Here is a 13,601-nt window from a genome sequence, read left to right as displayed (position 1 = left end):
AAATACAGTAGAGCATCGATTATCCGACTCAATTGGGGACGGGGGTTGGTCGGATAATTGAAAAGTCGGATAACCGAAAAGTATGAAAAAATCCATTATTAGTGTAGTATATTATTATATCCCATGTAATTAGTATATCGCTATTAACCTACTTTGTGTTGAATTTTCCACCATGTTAAGCCTATCAAATTTTTTTAAAAATAATAATCATTGCTATTGTATCGTTAAAAATTTGAAAATTAAGCCTCGTTTAAATACTGGCTCCCTTTCATGGTCGATCCAGTGTTGCCAGCTAAAACACGTAAAAATAATATTTAAGTAGCCAAGACATAGCCAAATCACTAGCAGACATTTGAATTTGCCGACTAGAATGCGGTCGGTTAACCAAGGTGACGGTTAATTGATGCTCTACTGTATTAAAACATTGTTTAAAGAAAATTGATCATAATTAGTCATGTAGTTTATGAGGAACATGTGATTAATAACATTGGTCTTTTATATAGTAAACAAGATTACATTTATTAGCAGATACATTTACAATCAATAAAATAAAAAGATGCTGGATAACAAGAGGTTTTAATTGCTTACAATTTTATGGAAAAAATGTAAATGAAGTAGTATCACAAATATCATAAAGTTGTACAAGGGCAATACAGTTGGCCAAGATTCACTTGCAAGATGAAAGCGACTAAAGAAAATCATAAACTTTTATTAAAGGTGATGGTCAGAAAAAGGAATGCTGTTCCAAACTGATATTTCTAAGATTATTTTAAATGATTTTTTTGGCCATGTATTAAATTTATATTCTTATTTTTTATGTAAATCAAATTTAATTGTATCTAATGTTATTGATTGTTAAATGTAAATTAAGTGAAATACCATGTTTGTTTATTCTAGGCATTCCGTGTTGTTCTTCATAGATTTCGTAGATGTGTTCCGTTTCCTGGTAGTAATCTTGATGGATAAGGTAAGCTATACATTAGTTTATAGTTTACTTATTCATATTTTTCATTTACTGTTGCTTATTAATTCATAACTTACCTTTTTTTCTCCCTCTTTCAGGAGCAGAGCAGCAGGAGAAAGAAGGATTAGAAGCAGTTGCAATAACTTTCCAAAATTTTTAATTTGCTCATCTACTATTGGTGACAAAATTGATACATTGGTATTTGATGTTCTTGATAGATGTAATTTTGTTAATTGAAAAGTTCTGTTTTTTGGGATTTAAGATAAAAAGTAAAATTTGTCTCTACCAATTTGTATTTTATCAGAATAGAATTAACCAATAAACTTTTGACTTTGGATGTAAGGTATAGACTCACTCATTTCTACCAAAACGTTTTTCCTTGGGCAGGAATCTCAATGCACATTTGTCTAATTCTTTTTAATATTGATTGCTTGCCAGAGCAGGATTTCTTATATGATGTAAATATATTTTGCCTCAACACTGCAATTTGATGCCAATTAAAAATAATAGTCATTGTCACCATTCATAATTCAAGTGAAGATTACTCCTGATAGTTATTGGTGAGATTGAGGCCAAAGTTTTAAACACGAAAACGTGTACATCAGATGTTCAGCTCCATTTTCCTGTAAGCCTAGAAGATAGTCAGTGGAATCACGCTCGACATTCCAAACACCATCGTCAAACTTCTAGGCTTACAGGAAAGCAGAGCTGAACATCTGATGTACATGTTTTCACGGCCTCAACCTCGCTACTATATTTGATTGTCTTATAAGACATTGCAGTGTGGAAGACATAACCTAAGTTTGGAACATTAAATCTAAAAACTTATTTGGCCCAATTGTATTAAATTTTTTTGAAAACTAAGTTTTCTTTTCAAATTTAGCCATTTAGATGCAATTTTATGAACTTTGCACTTTGTTTTTATCAGCTTCTTGTAATGAAACATCCATGTTCTCCATAGATAAATCATTCTCTTGGTAGATAGCGGTCTGTGGAAACGAAACAGCAGCAGAATGAAATAAAATTATACTATGGCTTACAAATGAAGTCTTCTTGATCTGTTAACTATATTTTATTACTTGCCTACTTCTCTGTCTTGCACATATGCTGCATTGCATCTTATAAGTGACAGTGGCTGTGTGATTAAAAAATATATATTTATAGTGGTATCAGATTAACTTCAGTTTTATATTACATTGTTAGGGTGTAGCAGCTTTTTTTGTAATGCCTAAGGTGACAAGGCTTATCCTGCCTATACCATATTTTGTACAAATTCAATTATCTCTCAAATATTTGATATAAATCTCTTGTTGTTGCAAATTGACATATGCTGCAATTATTTTGTAGTGCAGCATGTTAAAAGTATGAACTACATAAGTTCATACAGTACATATTTTGTTCCCATTCCCAATAAACAAATAATTGCACTTATTCGTGCTATCTCTTGCTTGTTCACCAAATTCCTCTAAACACCTCCATTTCTGTACACCTCTTGTGCTCATAATCTTCCATTCCAAATGCTTGTTGACTGTTCCAGTCAGGATTACCTCGGTTGCCTTCAATTTTGCTCTTTTCAAATACCATATACTCGTTTTGAGTAATTCCTCTTCCATTTGTTCTATCAACACAGCCAAATCACCATAAAGCAGATTTGCTCACCATATTCCTTGCTCATTCCATCCTCATCACGCCACACACTTGCCTCAAATATCTCGCATGCAGCAATCTGCCACACTTGCGTCTCATTACCATACATCAGCATAGGAACCGCAACCAGACCATTTTGACAAAATCAGTGTTTCCTCTTTAACATCAAACAATAAAAAAATAATTATGTATATAATTGTCTTTAAATTTATTAAATAATTAATTTATTTCACAGATGAGCAACTTTTGCAACACACTTCCATGTTTTTAAAATTGCTAAGTGGAAATTTGACCTTCCACATCTTTAATTATAATTAAACACATGCAATCTCTTCAACAAAAAACCGTAACAGTAATATAATTAATATACATTTATTTCCTTTAGGAATCAAATATATTATAAGCACTAAGTGCAGAAACAATTCATAATATATATATGTATTTATATATTATTTTTGCTTCCTTTTTTTTAGTTTTATTTTTGATTTACAGCATATTACCGACACTCACACTAACTGTTAATAATTAATTGAGCAAAGTCAACACCGCATATTTACATAGACGTGTTTATTAAACAATGACTTTTTAACAATTTATCGCCCATATTGAAACCCAACATCAATTAATAATAATAATGCTAATTGAGTTAAATGGTCTCGAGCCAACCTCTTCCTTTTAATTACAATTAAACTTTCCAATGAAATTAAAATTAATGCGCGAAACTTAACAGTCTAACAGCGTTTTGTATCTAAGATACACTCTCTTGAACATCGCTCATCTTTTCGATAAATTATCTTATTTACAAACAATTTTCCATACAAAATAATTTTGATGTAGATCAATTTTTACCTGATCCGAGTACAGACTTGCAGGGCCTGGATTTACTCATTTTTTAAATAAGACCTTTGCTTGTAGGCCCATGCTTAACCGTAAACAGTTGTCCTTGCACTTTCAATATTTGGTTGGGGGAAGGGCCTCTGTGTTATAGCTTAGGGTCACGTGTCTGTAAACTGCCATCGGCATCAGGTAAAAATGTACAATTTTAATCGAATCATACGGACAAACTATCCAAAATCCAACAAAATTGCAAGTGGACCAAAAATAAGCACAAAATTTAATGTAATACAAATTGACATGCCGAGTGGACTTTGGATTGTTTGCCGCATCTTTTTATTAAATATATTACATTTATAATTTTTTTTCTATATACAAACAATTTGATATATTATTTGCCAACAAATAACATTAAATAATACATTTTTCTCTTCCTGTTTTTTTTTTTTTTTTTTGAAACAAAGGATGCGATTGGGTGCTACACATTTGAATATTTTAATTTAAATTTTTAAAATATTATTATTATTTACGTGCTATTGTGTCATACTTTTATATTATACAAAAATATTGTTATTAAGCTAATATTATTTTTTGGTTTGCTAAAAGTATATAAAATTGATTTTTAATTTTATTGGAAAGCTGGAAACGTTTATAACAGTTTCGGTTCAATTATGTTGTGTGAACTTGCTACTTAAGTACATGCAAAGTGTATCAAGAAGTGTGACTACATGAGGCACACTTAACACCAAGTGTCTCTGATATGAAAAATCTCGTGTTGCTTGGTTTCACACAATTGTGGGAATGCATCCTTTGTTATATGTGCAACAAGAGACTATGTCACACATGACAAAACTAACACGAACTTGTCTTGTGTAACACTTGACTGTCCAGACTTGAAGAGGATAGAACAGTGGATTTTTTTTAAACCCTATTGTGGTCTATATGACACATCTATACCAGGGATGCCATACACACTAGACATACAGCAGTGTCAATGTGAGTTATACAGGAGGTATCATGTGTTGGTGTATATTTAGTGTGTATCAGTGTCAGATGTGCCATACACTCGGGTGGTGGCATGTAAGTCAGTTTAAAAACTGCAGGGTTAGGACTATAGAAATGTTTTTAAGCAGTTCAAACATCATCCAGCCATTGTTTAAATTATCATAAATAGTTAATTGAGTAGGTTTAAGAGCCCACTACTCAAACAGCCCAAAATTTGGATCTAGGAATCTCTCAAAAAAATGCATCTTGGGGTATCATGGGCCAAACTCCGTAATGAATTGTATACCACACAACTGCACTGATGCGGTCAAGCGATTTTGTACACATAAAAATCATGTGATATGTTTATCACACCCGATTATCCGGGAAGAGCGACTTAATTGAGCCGAAACTGCTGGGGGTTCTAAGATTATTTTTTCTGTATGAAAATGCTTGAAATTTCAAAAAACGTGCAAAATCTTAATACTGATAGATTTTTCTGTCTAAAATTCGATGTAATACTGTTAATTACTGGAAATATACACTAGAAATGTAAATTAAATACATAAAAATACAGTATTTTTACCGGTATGACACAGTAGCAGTAAATACCTTTTTAACATACAAATATTCAATTTTGTTTCTCTTTCCTTCTGCATGTTTAAAAAACTGGGAGCCCATAAGTGAAAGTATCCACCAGCGTTCCCTTAAAAATTAAATGCCGCTAATGTAAAAAATTAGGCATTTTTATGTATTTAAAAATCAATACATGTAAATTTTTTTTACTGCTTTTTATCAAAGGATATTTAGGATTTGAGCCTCTAAAACCTGTTTCCAAAAAATACAGTAATACCTCAGTGCCTCTACAGTTCTGAGTATTATGCTTACAACTGAATAAATGCTCGTACAGTTGGACGATTTCACAAAATCTCAAATAATGTGAAAGTTCAATGAAGATTTTGCGATACAGGTATTATGGATATACCCAAAAAACATAAGTAACCCAGTTCGATCCTGTATTCCTGTGTGTGAAATCTCAATACGATACAACACATTACACGAAATGTAAAATTGCATGCAATTTCACCTGGAATAAGCAAAAAAACTACCATAACAAATCACTAAAATCTTGCAGTTGAGGAGTGAAATTAATTTGAAACCCGCTAGTGCGGGGATGGTAGATTTTTTGTTTTTTTTTGTTTTTTACTCTAGTAAAAAAATAATTTGCAAAATTAGAAACGGCAGAAAACTCTACGGAAAAATTTATGTTAATATATATATCACAAGGAGATTGTATATTGCATAAATTCTTCACACGTGTTAAGCAGAATAGATTATATTTTTTCTATATACAATCACACTATTATATTGAAAGGCATCTATCTACAAGTGGATTTATCCATATACACTTCTCTTTAAAGATATGTTACTTAACATAAAAACGAAAAGATCGACATAATCCTTAAGAAATGATATCACAACAGCCGTAATCAAAGAAAAGTTACGCTTAAAAATGCACCTTTATAAGCCAACGTTACGTGTTAACGTTCCTATATACAGAGCCAGATTTCACATTAAGCTTTTAGGGCCTCGTGGCTTTTTATATGGTGGAGGGGGAAGGCATCTGTAACTGCCTATGTAACTCTGTTATAAATCACAATGGGGGGATTAAGCACTCTAGTGTTATGGGAATATTAAACAATAAACGTTATATAAAAATGTTAATACTGTTTTCTGGATATAACTCTGTTACCCACAGCTTTTGCTGTAGATAATATATATAACTGATAGGTTCAACAGCACAGTTTATATATTATATATATTATTATATATAGGAAATTTTTTTTGTTTCTAACGTAATTACATGTATAAAAGCTATCACTGTATACACACGACAAAATATTAACAATTAATTTTCATGAAGCATCCCGAAACTACTCTTGCAACGGGTAGAAAAGTCGTTATTTAAATCGATCCAAGTTACCCCTAGCTTTTTAATTTATGTATATGTATAACAGCCCATAACAACAATTATCAGCAAACTTTTCTTAGAATTTGGGATAAATGAACAATATATCAAGCACCATTTTCATTATGTTAATGATAGTCATTCATGCATATTAACTATTTGAGCCAAAATTAAAAATTATATATGTCCCTGAGAAGGAAATGACGCATCTTAAGTAAGGTTGATTTGTACATAAATTTGTCGAAGAACAACGTAACCGTGTTTTTGTATCACTAACAATATTCAAGCTCCTATTATTATTATTATTATTATTATGTATAAGGGTCAAAATTAAGGTCACCGCTCGAATTTAGGATTGTCCCGTTTCCTAGAAAAACTTTGCAAGTTCTAATTGCCTAGTAGGGTACTATTTGTGTAAGGCATTTAGTAGTGTTCTGCCATGTGTTGGGGAGTGTTCTATAGAGAAAAATGTGGCATATATGCTGCCCCTTTTAGTGTGTTTGCTACGGCATGGGGCTTTCTAAGCTACAATGCATTTGGTACTCTGATAACTACTAGTGTGTTTGGTGTTCGGAATGGACTGCTCTGTAGCACAGTTTTCTGGACCATAGGACCTCCTTGAAGAGTTGTAGCAAGATTTAGAGCTGCACTTCTAATGTAGCAAGGCCTTCTGAAATGCGAACCTTGCTACATCTGCAACATAGTTCAGAAGGCAGTGTCTCTAAACCTTTTTACAGCTGCAATAGAATTGTGGGCCTTCTGAATTATACTGTGGTCGTAGGGCCTTCTGAACAATAGTGCATCTACAGAACACATTCCCAAAGCATGGCCAAACATTATAGAAACACCAAGTATAGTATACCCATTTCTACACACTCATACAGCACCTATACTATTACAGCAACAGCAACCTCAATTTTAGAAAGTAATCGATAATCCTTCAAGCTATTTTAACGACTCCCGTATTACAATTAATCCATAGATATAACTTTTTATAAAGTTTGATTATGGGTTATCCTATACAAATCTTTTTAAAATGAGTAATTCCCAATTGTGCCAAGTGCACTTTGAATTATTATTATTATTTAATAATTATGTTTACTTTTTCATGGGGGCATAAATCCAAGTTTGTATAAAATAACTTCTTTTTTTTTGGAAGAATTATTTGAAAAATCATTATTATTATTATTATTTTTTGTTTTTAAAAATCTATCACAGATAAGACATGAGTGAGAATTATCATTTTATTACTATACTAATTAAGGAAATTAATTATAATTAAAAGATAATTAAAATGAAATAAACTTCATTTAAATGAAATTTTACATGGTGAAGTGAATGGTAATCAGTATAAATTATACTGAAATTTTGTTTACAGTAACAGAAAGCTACTTTATGATTTGTCTAGTGGCGGATTTTCTGCCGATGTAGAAGATACATGACCAATGAAAGGGCCAGAAAGACTTAAAAAACAAAATAACATTTGTTTCCTGTCTTATTTGTTTATTGAATTGTATTCGTTAAAGCAAAAGGATTTTTGACTTTCGATTTTCTGTCTGTTTTTACTCGCCAGTTGGCAAAAAAAAAAAAAAAAAAACCCAATTGTTAATGGTAAAAATCCATGTTTGCTTCCAGTTTTTTGGGACTATTTGATTACCCTTTTTGTCCCATTAATTGGTGGTGGTTTTGGGCCTATTCAATACAGGCTTTTGTCTAGGGCTTCGTTCTTTTAGAGGACTCAGATGGCCTTGTTGACATGGTCTTAATACTCAGATTCCAGCACTAGCAATCATGTGATACTGATTTTACATTACAGTATATATAAAAGGAGACTTGCAAACCTAGAGCCAAATACTTTTAAGGCATCAGACAGCTAAGGTCTGAAGCCTTAAAGCACTTGGCATATAATCTAAGCTCCTACACCTGATACAATATACACTTTGCATACATAAAAGGGCCTTGCATATTACCTAGATTCTTGATGCCACACTGCCACCGCCATTTTAATAATTTCTGGAAGCACACATTGTTAATTTGGTCATATATTTCATTAATTTAGGATACAAAATTGAGCCTATAAAAACTTGAAATACTTTGGCACTATGAGTATTTGAGATATATACCACAGGTTTGAACTAGTTGGGAAGGCACATATTTCAGACTAATTTATTCAATTTTTTAAAATTAAAATTGAGCTGTATACCTTATTAACTCATAAACAAAAATAGATTTATGGAAATAAAACAGGATTTTCAAATGAACCAATTAAGAAAGCCGTAACGAGTGCGAGAAGAAGAAAATGAGGAGGATGCCATTGAACTCGAACAGATAAACTGATGCAAAAATCCTTAAAATAAAATGAAATCCTTTTTTAAGAATTTTCTAAATTAAAAATTCTAGTGCACGTTCTAATTATAAATATCGCTTATATTCAAATTTTTTACTTTGAAATTTGGAACTTTCTGGTCTATATTTTTGTACACTTTATTATGAGGATCATTAATAAATCAATTTTAATTATTAAAAATGTGCATGTAGTTTAATTAATGTGTAAATTAAGCCGTTAAACTGCATCACTTCACAATGTAAACATTTCTGTGTGCTTAATCTCCAGTTAAATGTGCAGCAAAGCAAACGCGAGGAGGATGCCACTGCTCACTACATGAGCTCGTATTGTATGACGCCCTTCTTGCATCTGTATTGCTACACAAATAATGTGACACTGAGCACCCCGGATGTAAATATAACTAAACTGCATGCAGAATTAAAGAAAAGTAAGGAAAAATAATCAAATTGGTGCAAAAAATCGTATTGAAATGGTGCAAGTAATGTTATCTGATTGTCATAAAAACTTTCAATTATTGTACAGCATGTTACCTGAGAAAACAAAGCTAGCACTTGTATTATACAGTAGTAATGCATTCAATATTTAAAAATAAATAAATAAATAAATAAATAAAGTCAGGTGCAACTGTGTGAAATAAAATTAAATNAGTATGATCGTGTCAGGCAATTGATACTGCAAAGATACTGCAAGTTTGCTTAATTGTCTAAAAATACCTTTTAAGTGGTTGTCAGAATATTGAATAAAATCTGACATATATTTCTCATTTCAAGTATAATTATTTTACGGTTTTAATTCTAAAAATTTGCTCAAAGGATAGATTAGGAGGAAAGAGAAGAGCAAGAACAAGAGGAAGAGCAAGAAAAAAAAGAAGAATAAGAGAGGGAAAATAATTGCAAAATAATCAGAAGAGCAAGAAGAAGAAGAGCAAATATAAGCAGAAAAGCAAGAGAGAAGGGCAAAAATAAACAGAAGGGCAAAAATAAGAAGGGCAAAATATAAACATAAGTGCAAGAAGAAGGGCAAAAAATAAGTAGAAGAGAAAGAATAAGAATAGGAGCAAAAATAATGTGCTGGAGAGAGCAAGAACAAGAAGGAAAAGAGCAAAAAAGTAAGCAGAAGAGCAGGAAGAAGAAGAAGAGAAGAAGAAGAAAGAAGAAGAATGGAGGAATAGAAAGTGATAGAAAAAACAATTAGAAGGAAAAGAACAAAAGAAGAAAAAGGATGGGAAGAAGAAGAACAATTATGAGAAAAACAAGAAATAAATGAAGAAATTACGAAAAGATGAAACTGGGAGGAAAAAAAAAACAATGAGAAAGAAAAGAAAAAGAAAAAAAAATTAAAACCAAAAGAGTAAGGAAAAGATCAACAAGAAGAAAATACAGATCAAGAAGAAGAAAAATGTACAGGAACCCCTTTTGAAAAAGGGCTATCGTATAATAAAAATCACTATAACTTTAATACGTCGGTCTCATGTCTACTTGAAGATAAACACAAAGAACCAGACAGAAAAAGAGTATATCAGTTGGGAACCGAACCCACGTCTTCTTCTCATTAATCAGTCTAAGAGATAAGTACAAGAAACTTTAAAAAACATTGCATTTATCGTTTATTGTTTAATTTTATTTAATAATAAGTTAGGGCCTAATAGCTCGGATCCCGCTACGGAGGGTCTCCATTTCACCTCTTTCGTGTCCTATTGAATCATATTAATGATTATACTTTATAATAAAATAAAGTTCTTTGTCTTGGTTTTATTCTTTGTTGGAAATAATTTGCGTAAAAATATTCTCGAGCTTTCAAAAGTGTAGATAAGTACAGGGTGGGCCATGGAAAATGCCAGTGCGCAGTAGGAGCAGGTTAATTCTATTGAATGCCCAGCAACTACACAACTATGGCATGCACAGCTTACACTTCTAGTGAGCTACCCTGCTAATTTGCATAGCTTATGCTTCTTAACATTTTGTTCAAGTGGAAACATGCCGTATTCAGGAAAGCAATGTGCATTCATTCTCAAGCATTGTTTTCACACGAGATCAAGATCATTACAAACTCTTTGCAGTTGTTTTGAACTTTAGTGTGAAGAGCTTGAAAAATTGGTATTTATACAGCAAGAGCTTAAGCTTGTAGACATGCCTAAATATCTTTGCTTTTGCAATTTGTTACTTTGTTTTACAAACCGTGGGAATAACATGGATGTGATAAAGCTTAGTTTCATCTTAAAGGCTATGTGAATGCCCAGAATGCCAAGTAGATGCCCACAAAGCTTGGAAGCAGTTTACGTCCAGTGCATCATTTTATGTTGTCACATAATTGGCCCAATTTTTTTCATACTAATCCATGTATCTAGTACAGAAACATCTTAATGCAGTGTATTTCGTTGTTGGAGGTGGAAGAGAGGGACTGCACTGTTGCGTGCCTACTGCACATTGAGCATGTGACAGAATTCCATTCTTAGAGGATGTTTTTGATGATTTCACACAGACTCTGGCCACCATGCAGTCCTGATCTGTCTCTGCCATGCTATTTTTTTATGGATCTTTCAAAAATGTCACTTTTGAAACCAATCCAAGAAGTTTGGATGAGGTTAGACCCAAAATTTTGCATCAAATTTCTAAACACGTCATAAAGTTATAGTGTTGCCAAATATGTAGAGATGTAAGTGGCAGGCATTTTCAGCACCTATTGTAATTGATAAATAAGAATAAAATACTAATAACTTGAAGTTCACTTGCATTTTTCGTGGCCCACCATGTAGTTTGCAGTGCATACAATAAATGTCGATTGCTATATGTATATATTTTTGCATACAAACTTGAATGTTTGTGATTGATAGAGGCTTGAAATGGAGGTTTTTTGGGATCACATTTCTAAATTTTCAACAATTAAACTGAAAATATAATCGCTGGTAGCTTCTGTAATGCCCTGTTTATAAAATAGGAGTGTAATATACTACTAATAGCCTGAAGATGCAGCAATGTTTATGCATAACATGTACAGTAAAACTTGTTTAATTGTATTATTGTTATACAGTTCTAGAGCATGCTGAATAAATGATGTTAAATGCATAATAATGTAAGTGCTCCAACAGAGGAGACATGGTTGTAAAGATAATATACTTACTCCTATAGACTAGATAGGTAGGGTATTAGGTGATGAAAGAGGGTACGTCATCATGTGCCATCTCTCTACAGAAGAAATTAATAGATGATACACAATGATGTACTTTCTACTAAGGAAGAGGTAGATGGTTGCTCCATGACTTCCTTTACTAAGAACGGATACATATATATTTCGTATCTCTTCTATGAGAGTACGTTGCTATATAACAATGTATATGCTCTTATATAAAGAGATGTCTAAATTTGCCTTATCAGATTATTATTCTACTTTAATGACAAACACTTTAACTATCAAGCTAAAAATTAATGACGTTATTTGGTTAAATTATCAAAAGAAAGATCAGCATACTGAATGTTTCAATAATAAGAGTTATAGTGCAGAGACTCATTTCCCTAACTCTCTAATTATGATGTGAACTAATTGGATTTAGTGCCACTGTTATAACTGATAATCTGATTAAGAAATGAAATTAATTTCTAATGCCAGATGTTACAAGATCAATGCATAATAATGAGGTTTGAACTAATGATAAGTTCAAATTTTCAGTGAAGAATTTGGTTGTGATATTAATCGAAATAAATAATATTTGGTACCAGCTCGATGATAACTTGCACTTGAGGCAAAGCCCTTGCTTCCAGAAAGGTTGCCAATAGAGAACACTTCTAGTGTTAGCACTCTTGTACAAACTGTTTATAAACAACTTTAAAATACATTTACTACTCTGCTGCATTTGGTTTATAATTTTGATTTTTCTCCACTCGTGGCAATTATTATGTTGCCTTGTCCATTGAGCTGACTCCTTCAATATTGATCACATAATTTTCCTAAATTCATTTAAACAAATTGCCAATAGTAAATACAGTAGAGCATCGATTATCCGACTCAATTGGGGACTGGGGTTGGTCGGATAATTGAAAAGTCGGATAACCGAAAAGTATGAAAAAATCCATTATTAGTGTAGTATATTATTATATCAGTATATCGCTATTAACCTACTTTGCGTTGAATTTTCCACCATGTTAAGCCTATCAATTTTTTTTTTTTAAAATAATAATTGTCGCTATTGTATTGTTAAAAATTGAAAATTAAGCCTCGTTTAAATACTGGCTCCCTTTCACGGTCGATCCAGTGTTGCCAGCTAAAACATGTAAAAATAATATTAAAGTAGCCAAGACATAGCCAAATATTGTAGTGTCACATCACTAGCGGACATTTGAATTTGCCGACTAGAACGCGGTCGGTTAACCAAGGTGACAGTTAATCGGGGGTCAGATAATCGATGCTCTACTGTACTGTACTAAATGCTATTTGTTTTTCTGCTAATAACAAAGGATTAATTTAACATGCTCACATTCCTAGTCACCTTGCTTTAGCATCAAATATTGTGATATTGATGCATTGCTTAATAATATACATAAAAACACAACTTGTATATAATAGATTGCTGTTAATCATCAGTTTAAATTATCAAGTAATTAATTTTTTAATAATGATTCTTAATTAATTGAAGAGTGTGATGTTATCCAGGAACATATATGAGTTAATTCAGAGCTGCAAATCATATTCCTAGATAAAAGCAAGGACTTAAAAACAAGTTTCATTTCCTCCAGGAGGGGTGAATTTGCGATACATCTATACTCGAAACGGATTGCATCTGTACATATCACAGATATTTTAATCTTGACGACAAGTGTCAAGGGTGCCACGTGGTACAAATTTATTCGGTCAACTATCTT

At 32.1% G+C, this 13,601-nt stretch overlaps 1 long non-coding RNA gene across 1 annotated transcript; it reads left to right on the top strand.

The window, feature by feature from the left end:
- Positions 1-880: 880 nt before the first annotated feature.
- On the top strand, positions 881-1,301 carry LOC111641622. Its single transcript, XR_002759441.1, has 2 exons — positions 881-967; positions 1,063-1,301. It is a non-coding gene; the product is annotated as an uncharacterized LOC111641622 (long non-coding RNA).
- The last annotated feature ends 12,300 nt before the right edge of the window (positions 1,302-13,601 follow it).

Source organism: Centruroides sculpturatus, unplaced genomic scaffold (assembly GCF_000671375.1).
Source record: "Centruroides sculpturatus isolate CEXI.00-Female unplaced genomic scaffold, Cexi_2.0 scaffold1087, whole genome shotgun sequence".
Taxonomy (NCBI): domain Eukaryota; kingdom Metazoa; phylum Arthropoda; class Arachnida; order Scorpiones; family Buthidae; genus Centruroides; species Centruroides sculpturatus.
This window is presented reverse-complemented; position numbering and strand designations above follow the sequence as displayed.